Genomic DNA, 14,990 nt, shown 5'->3' with positions numbered 1-14,990 from the left:
GTTTTGAGTTGAGACGTTTTGCGTGCGCGCGCGCAAATCGCAGGAGTTTCCGCGCCTTTTTTTTTGACAGGATTAGGGGGAAAAATGATTCCTAATACTCTTCACATATTACACAGTTACCAAACATGCGTGAATGTTTTGTCATGAAAGTGATTGCCTTAACTTGTTTTTCAATTTTGTTCTGAGTTCAGACGTTTTGCGCGAGCGCAAAAATCGATCCAAGAAAAACAAATCGATTGTCCACTGTAACTGACACTCCGTTACAGTTTGAAATACGTACCTTTTTTAATCTCGACGATTCACTTGTACATAACACTCACAGAAAAAATACAGAATTAACGATGCGAACTTAAACCCAACGAAACTAAAATACAACGAAAGGAATACGAGAAACTAAAGGAAAATACAAACGAAAGCGTAACTACTTACAAGATCTGGACGGCACTCCGGAATAACAACGACTGAATGAAAATCACAACTACGATGTTATATAGCGGATAAAAGGCTAAAACAATAGACTAAACAAGGCTACACAATACTCAAAGGCGATTACATGAAACAGCGCTGACAAACTTAATTTACATTTTGACAGCACGAAAAAATACAAACTAATAAATACAGAACTGAACTATCGAGACGAGAACTATTTACACTAATTACATTTAACAAAGACGAACGACAGAACTGATGAAAAAAAAAAAAAAACTCTCGTGGCTACAGCCACCATCATTTTAGATGGTGCACATTTTCGAAGCAGATCTGTAACTTGCCTTCAAATGACGGCTAAAAGAGTAAATTATTTTCTTGTAAATTTTTTCTGTTGTTGCTGCGATTTGATGTTATCATTTACTTGCTCAGAGTTTCAAAACAGGTAGAAAACTATCGCTGAGGTGTCTTTATCCAGTCCTCGTAAAATTTAAAAAAAAATTAAATATTGAAATGGGTCCCTGAGGAGGGAACTTACACGCGAAAAACCAAACAGCAGCATCAACAACTAATACGAAATTTTGCTAAGTTCTACAGCATTCGGTGGTTTCACACAGAATCACTGAGTGGGGCAATGAAAGCAATTTTCAGCTGTGGAGCGGGAATTTAAACGACTGAGCCAACCTTCAAAAATGCAAGTGTTTAAGGATTGCCCGAGAAGGAGAGAGGGGATTTTGAAGCTTCGAGTTGATCGACGCATAGCTCCTGAAAGTGTTTTATACTCTTCATATATCACACAGTTACCACAAATACAGTAATGCTTTGAGATGAAATGATTACCTTTTGATTCCAATCTTGAATTTCTTTTTTTCAAGATGAAATAAGAAGCTTTCCGACGCAAACGGAAAGGGACATCTCAGGTAAATCAGTCCGTTTATGTGAATTAGGTAGAGCGAAACTTGGGCAAGTGAGAAAATTCCTATCAAGGATAATGGTGTTCCAAGAGAAACACAAAGGGACCGTTCATTATTTTGCGCCTGACAGGGGATTGGAAGATTTTGGTTGCGTTAGGATAAAATTATCATCCCCTCCCCCCCCATTCGTTTTTTTTACTCTTACGATTCTTTCTTATTCGCAGTTAATTGGAAGTCAATTTTCTATAGCCCCCTCTTTATACTCTCTTGGCGAAGACGGATCACCCCACTGATTCCCCTAAAAACAATGTGATCCCCAAAAATCCTCCATTCACATACTCCATTCAAATCGACTTGCGCTGCGCGCTGGTTGGATTTTGAAATCAAGCGTCTGATTTCATATCAAATTGAATCCCACTCTCTTCAGTTATTTATTCATTATTTATTATCCCACCTATGTATGATTTTTCAGAGTTAAATGAAATTTAAATGGACGGATCTATTTGGAAACGCGGTGAACGTAAGTTGCACAGACTTTAACTAGCTTTGTAAGTCTTGATTTTCCACAATCGGCGATTTGTCTATAAAACTTGAATTGCATCACCAATCAGGTGAAAAGCTAAAACCAGTCATGAATTGTTCACTTCCTTTTTACTGCGCCTCAGGAAGTTTGCTCGTATGTTTTGAAATTATCTACGACTCCTTAATCTGATGGCTGCTGTGACTGCTGTGGCTCAATCGATGAATCTCGGCATTAATCAATCAATATCAGTTAGTCAGCTTGTCAGTCAGCCAATCAATCATTCATTCAGTGAGTGAGTCAGTCAATCATTTACTCTGTTATTCCTCGAATTTTACTGACGAAGTGCTTTTAGTCGAAGTCAGAAACATGGAACTCCATTTCTCCTTTTGGTAGTCAAGACCTCACGACTATAAATTGGTACCATTAACAGAGTAAAGAACAATCACAATTATAGACAGTTCAGTGATAATTATGCTGACAATAAGTCATCCGTCGTCTTTTGTAAAAATATATCTGTGGCTGGTTTCATATGGTTTAGCTACCAATTTATAGTCGTGAGGTCTTGACTACCATAATGGTACCATTCACTTGACTAAGATTTCCAGTGTGGCAGTCGAAACGTCAATTTTTTTAACTAGATAGCTTGACTCTACGATTGAACTCCTCATTCAGCACTTTAACCATGATGAACAAAAGTATCTATTATTAAAGGTCAAATATAGATCAAGCCTCGCCCCGCTTAACAACTCTCAACCATTTGGTTTCTAAAATGCAGTTTGTAATTCTCTCCTCAATCTGCTGAACATTTCTGTTATATCGTAATGAGAATGTAGCATTACATCAAGATAGACTAAAAGCACTTCGTCAGTAAAATTCGAGTTTGAGTAAATTGCTGGTAAATTGTATATAGGTGGCCGGTTTCATATGCTTTAGCTACCAATTTTGTTTTCTCCATCAGGTGCCATTTACATGGAGGGTCTCAGCCTGATTTCAAGTTCCCTATCAAAGGGAATCGCCCTTAGCACAAGCATGATTGTAGTCACATTTTATTTTCAATTCTTGTTTTTCGTTAGTTTGTTAGATGATTGTAGATTTCGAGATTTTTAATGAAGAGGAAAATTAACAGTGTGTTATGTCAAGGAGTGTTTGACAATTTTTCTCCTCAATTTGTCATTACATTGTATGTACCAAGAAAGGACACCTACCACAGTGGATAGATAACAACCTACCCAACAGCATGTTCCGCATTTTATCAGACACGTATCACTCCTGAGGAAAATTTTCCACCATAGGCCGGCGTGAGAGGTGTGGGAGGGGGGGGGAGGGTGGGGGAGAGGGGTCACATCCTGAAGTGCCACTTTGGGACATAGATATATTATAGGTGATATTATAAAGTATGATAAGAATTCTCATGCTATAAAATATAACTTTTTCCTCCGCAGGAGGAACTCACCTTTGAACTCCTCCCCTTTGTTAAGTCTCATTCTTGATTCATGCCGTTGAGCGGATTTTAATTGACCCGTGGAACATGCTGTATGATTAATGATTTGGTTTCACCGAAAGTGTTAAGATTCGTCAAGTTTCCATGTAATCTGAGCTTTCTTCTAACTTCAGACCTTTATAAAGGCTAGGGATTTTCGCCACTTTAAAGTGTAGGGTGCCTCGGGAATTTGAAGTTCTTGGGCAACCTTAAAATTACGAACTCCGTTTTACTTTCAAATTATATGCATGTTTACCGTGAATTTTTGCAAAGCAGCCATCTATCTTCTCTTGACGATATTTGTCCCTACTTTGCCATTTTTCTCTCCCAGTGAAAAGGTTTTACTTCTTGGTAATTTGATTAATTTTGGGTGTTTTTGTAGACAACATGGCTCGCCTAAGTCACTGAAGATAGGTAAATAAAATCGGGACGAAATTAATTCCAAAATGTGCGCCTTTAAGTTGTCCTGTATTTTTTTAAATCAGCTGATCCAAGTAAGCCCTTACTATTATTTGTTTCCTGGCAACCTTTGCATATTATTTATATTAGTCAATTGCAATTTAGAATTGATAAGTTGCATATAAACTACGATCTTTTCTGTAAAAGTACTCTCCAGATTATAGACCCCAAGCCAAACAAAATATTTGAACACCAGACCTGTCTGTACACAGCTCTATGGAAAATAAATAGACAGCCTTACTGCTTGCAGCATGTATAAATGCTATTGTTAGTCAGGGCTCACTGGGATGAGAATAATTTTGCAAAGTCTAACACAGGCTGAAATAACTAAATTAAGTTTCCTTAAAGGTAACTTAAAGGTTAACATTAGAAGTATTTAAGTCATCTTTAGGTGACATACGGAAGTTCTGAAATGTATCTTTAATTGAACTTTCCGAAGTCAATTAAAGTGTCCTTATGAACCATTTAGTTGACACTTTAAGGTCACATAAAAGCAAACCTAAATAACCATTTCATTGATTTTAGGAATCCTCTTAATTCTTGTAAAGTCAACCAAAACTTCTACTTGTAAATGCATCTTCAAGGTTTCTTCAATCTTTTGTTTCCCTTTAAGTACTGCTTAAAGTTACAGGTTTTGTTGTAATTCATCTTTAGTTGTACTTTCAGACTCTCTTAAATTTCAAGTTTTGTTAACATTCATCTTTAAGTGCCTCTAAAAGCAGCAGGTTTCACTTTCAACTGACTTTTGATTTGCTTAATCACACCCACATTTATATCCCAATAACTTATGATATTTTGGGCAACCTTACAATTGATAGAAAAAGAAGCATCACACATTCAAGTAATAACAAAGTGTTTGAAATTGCAGTGATGAAATAGTTTCATTCAAAACTCATTTGTTCCCCTGAGATAACATAAACCTACAATGAAGCTGAGGATATCCCAGTCGAGCCCCATACATAATTAAAAAAAGAGATGTCCAAATGTTTGAATTACTGATTGACATACTTTATTAAAATTGTTTCACTTTCGTCAATGTATAATATAATCTCAGTCATGCAGGTAACAGAATATTTACCACTATAAAAGTATGACAAATACACAAATTATATAACTAGCTGTAGTAACACACTACACAAAAAGCTATTGATTCACAAATTGTACTCTCAAGTCCAGCTACTAAGAAATGTGATTTGAAATGATACTTGTCTAACAATAAAAAATATAAGTTCAACCTATCAATCTAAAATTCAGAAAAATTTTCTTAATTGACTTAAATTTGCAATAAGTCTCAGTTATTTGCTACATTATTACAACTGTAATACTTATTAAATATGATCATATACCTTAATTTCTTTTAGTAAACAAGTGATAGAAAACAGTTCTCTTACTCTAAAATGCAGCTGAAACTTTGATAGACAAAAATGATGAGTACATCTATATAGAAAAAAGTATCTCATGTGGAGGAAATTTATTAACATTGAAGAATTCACGATCACTTACTTTAGATGAGACCATAATTATTCAATGAAAAAGAAGCCTCATGCAGGCATGTGAAATAAACTCATTCTAGACTTGGCTTGACATTTTGTACATTTCGATTTCATTGATTAGTAAAACAATTTTCTCCCTGTATTATTGCCTACTCTGGAAAATTTTCAGTAGGTGGGCATCTCAGAAAAGGTTTCCCATAAACCCTGGGCGGATTCTCTCCTTAGCTCTTGAAGTGAGCTTTTTCTTATAAGCCTTGTCAAGTTTCTTTTCAATTTTTTTTCAATCTCCTACTTTCCCACTGAAGGTGAGGCACAGAGTACTTTGTTACTTTTGAGGCATTTCCATCGACATCCTTGTAGCAGCTTTCCTCACTGCTCATTGCCTCCATGACAAGAACCTCTGCTGCTCTTCCCTTTTCATGCTGGTTGGCCCGGTTGACCAGCTCCAGGGCTGTAGTTCATCTCATTAACTTCTAAAAAAATAAAAAATTAAAAAGGCATGAGAAGGGTATTATAGGACTTCAAATGAAAAATATGATCCAAATCACTAATTTCTCTTGATATGTATATGTGTGTACCCATTGTAAGAATGGAATTCTTAAGCATGTTATAATATAGGGTCTCTTTGTCCTTTTTTTTTTCATCAAATGGTGCATACAAACTATCATTTATCTCACATCACATTTTAATATTTTTCAAATTTATTTTACAAAGATTTTCTTGGAAGGCTCTAGATACAGACCAGAATACCTAACTTATTTAACAATTTCTCTAATAAGAACATAGTCCCTTAGATGTGTCTATATTCAAACTCATCCAATTTTGAAGTGCCAAAATAAAGACATTCAATGGGAAATAGCTTCCCTCCCATTGATCAAGTGTACTTGAGGGTGTACTCAGTCTGGTAACATTGAACATCTGTCGGACCCCATCATTTGTGAACAGCAGGGTATATGAAAAGTAAAATATTCAAAATAGTATCCCAGCCAATAAATACCTCTCTTTGGTGACCACTCTTCCAGGTTTTTTGTTTATGAGCCTCATAGTGGTTACCACTCTTCAGCTTCTGTGTTTTCACACATATTTGAAATATCTTTGTAAAGCAGCTGTTTAAAGAAATGATTATGAAAATGCCATGAGAACCTGTTTGTAAAAAGATTCCCACATAAATTAATGACAATGTTCAAATTTATAATAAGTTATGGCAGGCCGCCTTGGAATATCTGCCAAGTGATATAAATTTGCAGTATGTCCTTGGTGATTCATTGCTAAGGTGTAAAGTATGCTTTTTTGAGGATCTACACTGAAGTGTCTCAGATCTAGAGACAAGAAATAAACCCGAAAATTTCAGTTTGCAACATATTTAAATTTCTGTAACATTTGGGAAAGTTAATATGTAAGTTAGGAAAAACTGTAAAATGCACCCCCCCCTCTTGTCCTAAATTTGACCATGTAATGAAGGTGCTCATTAGAAGTTTCAGGGTATCTAACTGTGTTACTGAATGCTAGTTTTATGATGACATTTATGTTGAGGGGAAAGTGGTAAAAGACATGAATTGATGGTAGAGACAAAAAGCAGGGGTATCATTAAGGGCTGGGCAATAGACAAATTGACCAACTTTGAGCATAATTTTGCCTGGATGTTTTCAAGCCAAGGCCTTCAATAAAACTCAAGTTGCCATAAAGGAGATATGCATCAATATGCTTGAGTGCAAAATCCTTATGCTCACCCACAAAATGTAATGACACCCCAGTAAAAGTGAAATGCATGTGCTATGATTATTGGTAGCTACCTTCTGACTTCTTTTGTCCAAGGACACTTTTCAAGTCCTCCTTGTTGATGTATTGCCTGCTCTATTGTCCGCTCAAAAAGGATGTTGTTGCTGTCAGAATTTATTCTAAGACAAAAACAAATACAATGAAGCCTGGTATTCTGTAGTAACAGCATTAACACTAAGACAAAAGTACAGTCAAACCTCGATTATCCGGACCTGTTGGGACTTAGGTAATCAGTCAGGATAAATGAAAATATGAATCGTATATGAGAACGATTCTTCGCAGTAAAGCACTATTTGAGCAATAGTGAAAATCAGACCCGAAAAAAATTTCAGGCCTGTACGGGATTCGAACCACTGACCTCTGCGATACTAGTGCAGCGCTCTACCAATTGAGCTAACAAGCCAACTGGGAGCAGGCCATCAAATTAATTCGATATAAACCCGTAGATGATAAATCAAACAACAACAAACATATGAAACATATGTGTGAACTGCGGTTATGAGACGTATATGAGAACGATTCTTCGCAGTAAAGCACTATTTGAGCAATAGTGAAAATCAGACCTGAAAAAAATTTCAGGCCTGTACGGGATTCGAACCACTGACCTCTGCGATGCTAGTGCAGCGCTCTACCAATTGAGCTAACAAGCCAACTGGGAGCAGGCCATCAAATTAATTCGATATAAACCCGTAGATGATAAATCAAACAACAACAAACATATGAAACATATGTGCGAACTGCGGTTATGAGACGTATATGAGAACGATTCTTCGCAGTAAAGCACTATTTGAGCAATAGTGAAAATCAGAAGCTGCGAAGAATTGTTCTCATATACGTCTCATAACCGCAGTTCACACATGTTTCATATGTTTGTTGTTGTTTGAAAATATGAATATTAATGAGAAAATAATGTAAACAAAAGAAATGAAGATAAAAATCTGCTTCGATGACTCTCCAAGTGCTCGATCTTTTGAAAGCGGAGGAGGCAATGTTTTAAACGCACTTTTCCTGAATTTAGACATAATCTCTGAATTTTTTTACCTCATAAACTTTGGAAGATCAAAGCTCATTAATGGTCATGAAAAAATCGGGACCAGAGAAAAAGTCTGGATAATCGAAAAGTCCGCAAAATCGAGGTTCCACTGTAACCACCATAAGGTGTTCACATAACATCTCAATATTTCAAGCAGCAGCTTAGACTCGGATTTCCTTGCTCAATCAAGATTTATAACATAACCAAAGTAAAGCGCGCACTCTGATTGGTCAATTTAGCGTCCCCCATTTGCCCATGGGTGTACGCTGCTGACGTGAGCAAATGCAAAGACTATTTTTCCGCGCGCGCTTGTTTTTTCTGGTAACGTAAGATTTGTTAAATAAAAGGGAACTCTTTAGCTACAATGTATCAATGTTATGTTATAAAACAAATGGTAAACACCACACCGTACACCATTGAGTTATGGATGCACTTGGGAGGTTTGCTAAGCACTCAAGAAGCTAGAGTCGCTCTCGGCTATCGCCTCGAGCGACTCTTACGCTTCTTTCGTGCTTAGCAACCTCCCGCGTGCATCCATAACTCAATAGTGTACGCTGTGGTGTTTACCATTTGTTAAAAAGTAAAATACCTCTGAATCTAAAAACATATTACTCACTCTTCGTCACGATAGAAACCACCGAAGTCATCTTTTTTCAAAAGGAGTTTGTACATTCTCCTCACAGTTCTCTAAAAGAATGAAAAAAATTCAACAATCAGTTTGTCACGTTTGTCCTATTTCTACTTTCGCGCTTTTTAAAAACCCTGGTTGTTTGAAGGCTAGATGATGTGGAGCAATCGACACAAGCACAATTAAAAATTAACCTTACCCATCTATGTGAATAAAACTGGCAAGGTCAAGAGGGTCCAAGAGAAAAAATGATAAAATGGATTTTCATACTAGATAATTCTCGTTGAAACAAAAGGGAGGAAAAAAACTTTTCTGGTAGACCTGTTTATGGTAAAGGATCATCAAGTAAATGTAACCACATCTAATCATGTCAATTGATTACCGCCGAAATAATTAATTTAATTATGCATATAATTCGCGCGCCAAACATGTACTCAACGTAAAAGAAAATCTTCCACGAAACAGAACTGATTCAAGCAAATTATGAACACATATCACATTATTAATGCTTATCAGTTATGTTTTTTACTCACTCGACAAGCCGGTGGAACTACTACCGTCGTTCGCCTTTGTCTTCTGTTTTGGCGCCGACGGACGTTGGCTGCATTAACAACAGTTTGAAGACGGCTCTCGATCCGCTGAAGCGCTTCAGAGTTTTCTTTGTTGCTGCGCTCTTGCTGCTGCCGAAGCTTTACATTTTCGCTCGCCAGAGCGTGATTGCTGCGGATCAACTCCTTCAGAAGCACAATGCAATCGTCGGACACTTTATTCCTTTTTTCGCCGCTGGAATCACATCATGGTTTTTATCGTGCAATCGTCTTTCTGCCATATTCTTTTCTTACTTGCTTTAACTTCCAATTAACGGTAAAATAACCACACTACAAGTGCTTCTCTCGGATGCTTTGTGATGCTTTGTTAACAAAGTAGTCAAACGTAATATTGAGGTTCAAAAAAGCGCGAATTAATAGTGCTAAACAAGGACCTCCTGTTAACATATTGCCTCGTTGTGATGTGTATCGTACTGTGCCTGGCTAATGGGGTGACGCCATATCGAAGGCGTTCGTCGAGGGTCGAACACACAAGTTTATAGTACAGCGGTTAAAATTGAAATAGGTCGTGTAAGCTGCAGCACGTGTTCCCCGCGAAAAGTTCAAACCCGAAGTGTGTAAAATCGCACTGAACAAAGGATGAAGATATACAAAAACGAATGAAAATGCACTTTCTTCCTAGTTACCTTGTGAGGTAAATATTTCGTACCTTAACACCTCATGATTTAATGAGAATAGTGACTACTGTATTAAACTTAAAAACTAAATGTCGCGTGTGGGTGCAGAGCGTGAGACAAATGAGAATTCCGCAATTGTAACCAACCTGTTTTAAGTGCACCAGCTCGATGCAAGACCAAGATAGAGAAAGCCAGCCCGTTTTGGCGTCAGCGACTTCACTAAAAATATAATGACAGGCAACTAAAGGCTTACTTTATTCTCAAAGTGACTGCCGTCTTAAATTGAAGGAACAGCTTTTTTCACTTACGACTTAATAATTTTACACTTGTTATAAGCAGTAGAAGTAGACATTGCATGCCTAACATGTTTGCTCTTCTGTTGGCAGAACAGGGCAAGTCAATAAGTCATGTCTACAGTACTTAGTCGCTACTAGATAAATAGGGTTAATTTATTACAGCGAGGAGCGCTTTCGTATATTTTATGAAACCGCAGTACACATATATGATTTTCATTTATTCAAATTTATTGGCGGGTTTAACACGAACCAACATAATGACCTGCTCCCAGTTGGCTTGTTAGCTCAGTTTGTAGAGCACTGCACCGGTATCGCAGAGGTAATAGGTTCAACGCCGTACGGACCTAAAATTTTTTCAGGCCTTATTTCCACCTACTAGATAAGTAGGGTTTATTACTGCGAAGAACGCTTTCATACATTTTATGAAAGCGCAGTAAACATATATTATTTTCATATATTTACTGAGTCGTCGCCATCATAACGCATTCTAGTGTCTTAGTCAAAAATTATCTACGGTTTTTAAATGTCATCCTTTCGCGGGATTTCGCGCCAGTACAAATGAAGACTCGAGTGTAATTGGAAGCAAGGAAACAGAAAGGCGAGAAAACACGAACTACACGTTCGAACTTTGCTTGTTCAAGTAAACAGCTTCATACCGATACCAAAGTTTCAAAAAGGTTAGTTATAAATATATCTGAAAATCTAGCTGTGTGTAGGTCAAGGATATCTTGTAACAAAGGAAATTAAATTAAGCGTTAAGTCACGGCGTCGACGTTATCATTCGATGAGATTTCTTGTGCATGAAGGTGATTTCGTTAGTTGTGAATTGTTTTCTTTTAATTGGGATTAGAAAAATTATGAAAGCATGCTTGTGATAAAAAAGCTGGCATGGCATGCAAACAGAACTCAATGGAGAACAAAGAATTGGGGGGACGGTGTGGGAGGTAATTGACAGTTTTGGAATAAAGATTGCTTTTCAACAGTAATTTTTTATTTGAACTAGGAAGGAAATTAATAACAAGATTATTTCACTTCAAAGACAGTCAAATAAATGACAATACAACCAATACTGTAGAGTTTTTATTCAGTGGGAGGGGAGAGGAGTGGGCTTACTAGGGACTAGACGTTTTAGTCCGGAAGCCTTGATAGAGATGGGGGGTACCTAAAGAGCAAAGTTGTGGCATCGAGCTCGCATGAATGCTGGAGTGTAGCTATTAAAAACCTCATATCAGTGCCATCAAAGGAATGTAAGTTTCATTCCTTGATTGTATTTTGAATTTCAAATTTTAAGTAATCATACATGATACTTGTTATAAACCGAAACATCAAAGACATTTTTAATATCTTTGAAAGTTTGGCTAAAGGAAAAATTGCATTGCAATTTAGGATAAAGTATGTCTTAATTCTTAGCCGACTGTCATCTTCCAAATAATAGCTGGTCTGGTTGACCATTTTTTGGTTGTGATAAGTAATATTAATTAAATATGCTGAATCTAAGTTTCCCTCAACTATTCAAATTCTGCTTTTTTGTAGAGATGGGTAAACACGACAAGGAAGAAAGAAAAAGTTTTCAACATTTCTTATCGTGTTCATGGGTAGAAAAAGCTGTAAAAACACAAAAGAGGAGATAAGAGGAATGAAAAGAGAAAGGAAAAAATGGAAACAACTGCAAAGAAACCTTGACAAAGAGAAGACACTTGCGTCTGGATTACAGATCGAGAAGGCTCGCCTTGAGAAACAACAAAAGATATGCGACAATATAACATTTGAGAAAATATTATGATTGATGGCACTCACTTCTCAAGCAAGAGGAGGCTTCAAGAAAGGCTTGGATATCAATTCCAAGGCAATCTGTAGTGCAAGGGAAGGTATGTACAACATTTTAAATCTTCAAAGCCAGAAAGGTCTTAAAGCAGTTGCATCACCCCTTCCTCATCATCACCCTTAAAGTGGAGAGGGGGGGGGAGTTTGAGGGACAACTTGGGTGTTGTCACAGAATTGGTTACTGCATCTACTTCCTGATGCTGTTTAACCAAGTCTTCCTCACTAGAATTTGTTTTACCATCACCTCTAAAACAAGATACATTTGAGTCATTCCATCTGTTTTAAACCCTTAGGTAATTTCAAATGAGGCAGCCATGTTGAAAGTAGCACTCCATTTACATTTGCTGATCTGACCTTGATGTCAGTGCATTTATGTTACTACGAAAAGAAATTTCCATTTAAAATTCTGTGTAAATAAATACATTACAACATATAGAGAAGCATTTAATCATCATTTATTTCTTGTTCCAAAGAGGTGGGCTAACAAAGGATTTATTAACTTTTTGTCTTGTTGAAATGTAGGTCATTGCAAAAGCAACATGTGAGTCCATTGTGGAAGTTGACTGTGCCCTTTTGGAGCCCTCAAAATATGAATCTGGAATGGAGGTGAAGGTACATGTGGGTTCTGGTGTGTGTGGGTGCTGCAACGAGATGTTTTACAGGGGCAATCCCATTGCAGTTAAAACATTTTATCTTGCTACAGTAGAGGAACTCAAATAGGAGGCAAGAGTCATGTCAAAGTTCCAACATGCAAATTCTCCTCTTCTTGTTGGGGTGTGTACACTGTGAAAGCCTTACCTTCTAGTGTCATCCTTTTACCATGTTTTTGACATGCCTTTTACAATGTCTTTGTCACTGAAGAGCAGAAGGTTGAATCTTTGACTGGTTATTTGGCTGACCTTGATCAATCAGTTGGCTCAAGCAATATCTTAATTACATAAACAAGGATTTATTCATAGGGATATCAAAGTAGATAGTGTCATTATCTCGTACGTAAACAGTGAGTATCGTGCCATATCAATCGATTTTGGCAAATGTGTAGCTTTAACAGCAGTTGATTCCCTTGTGAAACATTTCACACCTGAAGAACACAAAATTTACAAAGGTAGGCATGGTCACATTGCTCCTGAAATTGTCTGTGATGCCAGTCCACCTTTGCATGCCAGTGATGTGTTCTCTTTTGGAAGAGTGATCTGTGCAGTTGGTACATACCTCCAATGCCACTTCCTTTGTGCTTTGAGGAAAAAGTGCATTCTTAGTGATCTTGAGTTAAGACCACAATTAAGTGATATAATTAATGAACTAGAGGTGCAATTAAAATTTCATATGAAGTGATTAATTAAGGTGTACTAACATAAAATCCTGTTGAAGCTGTTCACTGTTTCTTAGGTTCTGTTTTTTTTTTTCAGGGAGTGAGGAATCTGCTCTTTTTCCTGCCAAGACTTGTTCCCACAAGGGCACTGAAAGCTTTCTCGATGGCACATCATAGGTTGGCAGATGATGAGATGGCACATCTTGTCAGTCAGTGCTTTTGTTGTACTGCCAATGTGTTGGTAAAATTGTTACCCTGTATGATTTGAAGCTTTGGATGAAGTCAACAGATTAACATGTATTTCTGTAAAATCGATACTGTCTGTCAGCTTCATAGGGAGATTTCCACAAATAACATTGTTTGTATATATGAAACGAAATTTACACTGATCCATGAAAATAAAAACTTCACAATACATATACAAAAAAAAAAAAAGAAAGAAAAAGACCAACTACAGAGAATAACCAAAAGTGCTAACCTCATTATAGTAATGCTTGATACAGACAGTTATTTTTTGTTGCCTTTATAGAGTGCTAGAAACACAAACTATCACGTATTCATTATTATTGTTTAAATTATTTCTCTGAAATTCCCATTTATTGTGACAGTAACGTGAGTGTAGAAAGCTTTCTCAATGGCATTTTGTAAGTTGGCAGGTGAAAAAGTGGCACATCTTGTAAATTAGTGCTTTCAAGTGACAGAAGTCTTTCTTTTACCCATTCTTTAATTGCATACCAATGGTTTTGATTAATAAAGCTATTTATTCAGTTTAATTGTAAATGACAGTTTCTTAGGATTTATTGTGACTTGATTTTTGGAGATATGAGCTATAGAACACATTATTTATATTGTAGACAATTTGTTCGGCCGAAGTCAAAATAATTTGTTAGTTTTGTGCAATTTATGTTCGCAGTGTTTATGAAAACAATAAAATGTCATGTCTGTGGTAGGCAGAGACCTGGCACTTTTGTTTGTCCGATTAGTTGTTTTAGTAAGGGTGGATTAGATGAGCCGAGTTCACTGTTTGCTAGGATGGCATTATGTGGGCAGGCCAGCCTGACTCATGTAATCAGCCTCTAAGTGGATGATTGGCAGGCCTGTAGCCTGAATTATTATTTCCCTCAGATTTCTAGCAAAGGTAAATAGATCAACCACAATTAATTCCAGTTTCATTTACATTAAATTTTATTCTGAATACAGTTGAACCCAGTAAATGGGCCACCCTCAGGGAACTGGCAAATGGCCACTAAATAAGGGTTTTTATTTCTTTTTTTGTTAGATCCCAATGCAAATTTATAGCAAATGAACAGCTTTGCTCAATAAGCAAGGTAAATGTAAAGCAAATGTCAAATTTACGTCACATTTGCATGGAATTTTGTCAGGAACAAATACTTGAGTTTAGCTTCAGTTTATAGCTATTGCAAATTTAGTTCAAGCACACTTCTTTTTCAGCTTGAGGATAGTGTTTCAGAAGAAGACTTTTCATTCCCAGCAGACAAGGTGGATTACAGAAAGCTAATGGTATCATATATAGGATAGTGAAAGAAAAACCATTACAATCTGTGTCCCTTGCGAGGATTCGAACCTCCTGCAGTCAA

General features: G+C 36.8%; 2 long non-coding RNA genes and 1 other non-coding gene across 5 annotated transcripts; 1 reads left to right on the top strand and 2 right to left on the bottom strand.

Moving 5' to 3' along the window:
* Positions 1–4,788: 4,788 nt before the first annotated feature.
* On the bottom strand, positions 4,789–9,803 carry LOC148730094 (uncharacterized). 2 transcript variants are annotated; one of them, XR_016001628.1, is made up of 5 exons: positions 9,269–9,803; positions 8,724–8,794; positions 7,089–7,193; positions 6,293–6,401; positions 4,789–5,768 (listed from the first exon to the last, which is right to left on the bottom strand). It is a non-coding gene; the product is annotated as an uncharacterized LOC148730094 (long non-coding RNA). The 2 variants fall into 2 exon arrangements; XR_016001629.1 differs by having other exon boundaries at positions 4,789–5,765.
* Positions 7,652–7,724, bottom strand: Trnaa-agc (transfer RNA alanine (anticodon AGC)). Its single transcript has one exon. It is a non-coding gene; the product is annotated as a tRNA-Ala (tRNA).
* Positions 9,804–9,860: 57 nt separating the features above from the next.
* LOC148730093 (uncharacterized) lies at positions 9,861–14,345 on the top strand. 2 transcript variants are annotated; one of them, XR_016001631.1, is made up of 5 exons: positions 9,861–9,977; positions 10,810–10,933; positions 11,790–12,124; positions 12,603–12,692; positions 13,490–14,345. It is a non-coding gene; the product is annotated as an uncharacterized LOC148730093 (long non-coding RNA). The 2 variants fall into 2 exon arrangements; XR_016001630.1 differs by lacking the exon at positions 9,861–9,977 and having other exon boundaries at positions 10,285–10,933.
* The last annotated feature ends 645 nt before the right edge of the window (positions 14,346–14,990 follow it).

This window comes from Stylophora pistillata, chromosome 5 (genome assembly GCF_964205215.1).
Source record: "Stylophora pistillata chromosome 5, jaStyPist1.2, whole genome shotgun sequence".
Taxonomy (NCBI): domain Eukaryota; kingdom Metazoa; phylum Cnidaria; class Anthozoa; order Scleractinia; family Pocilloporidae; genus Stylophora; species Stylophora pistillata.
The sequence above is the reverse complement of the archived record's forward strand: the minus strand, read 5'-3'. Positions and strand labels throughout refer to the sequence as shown.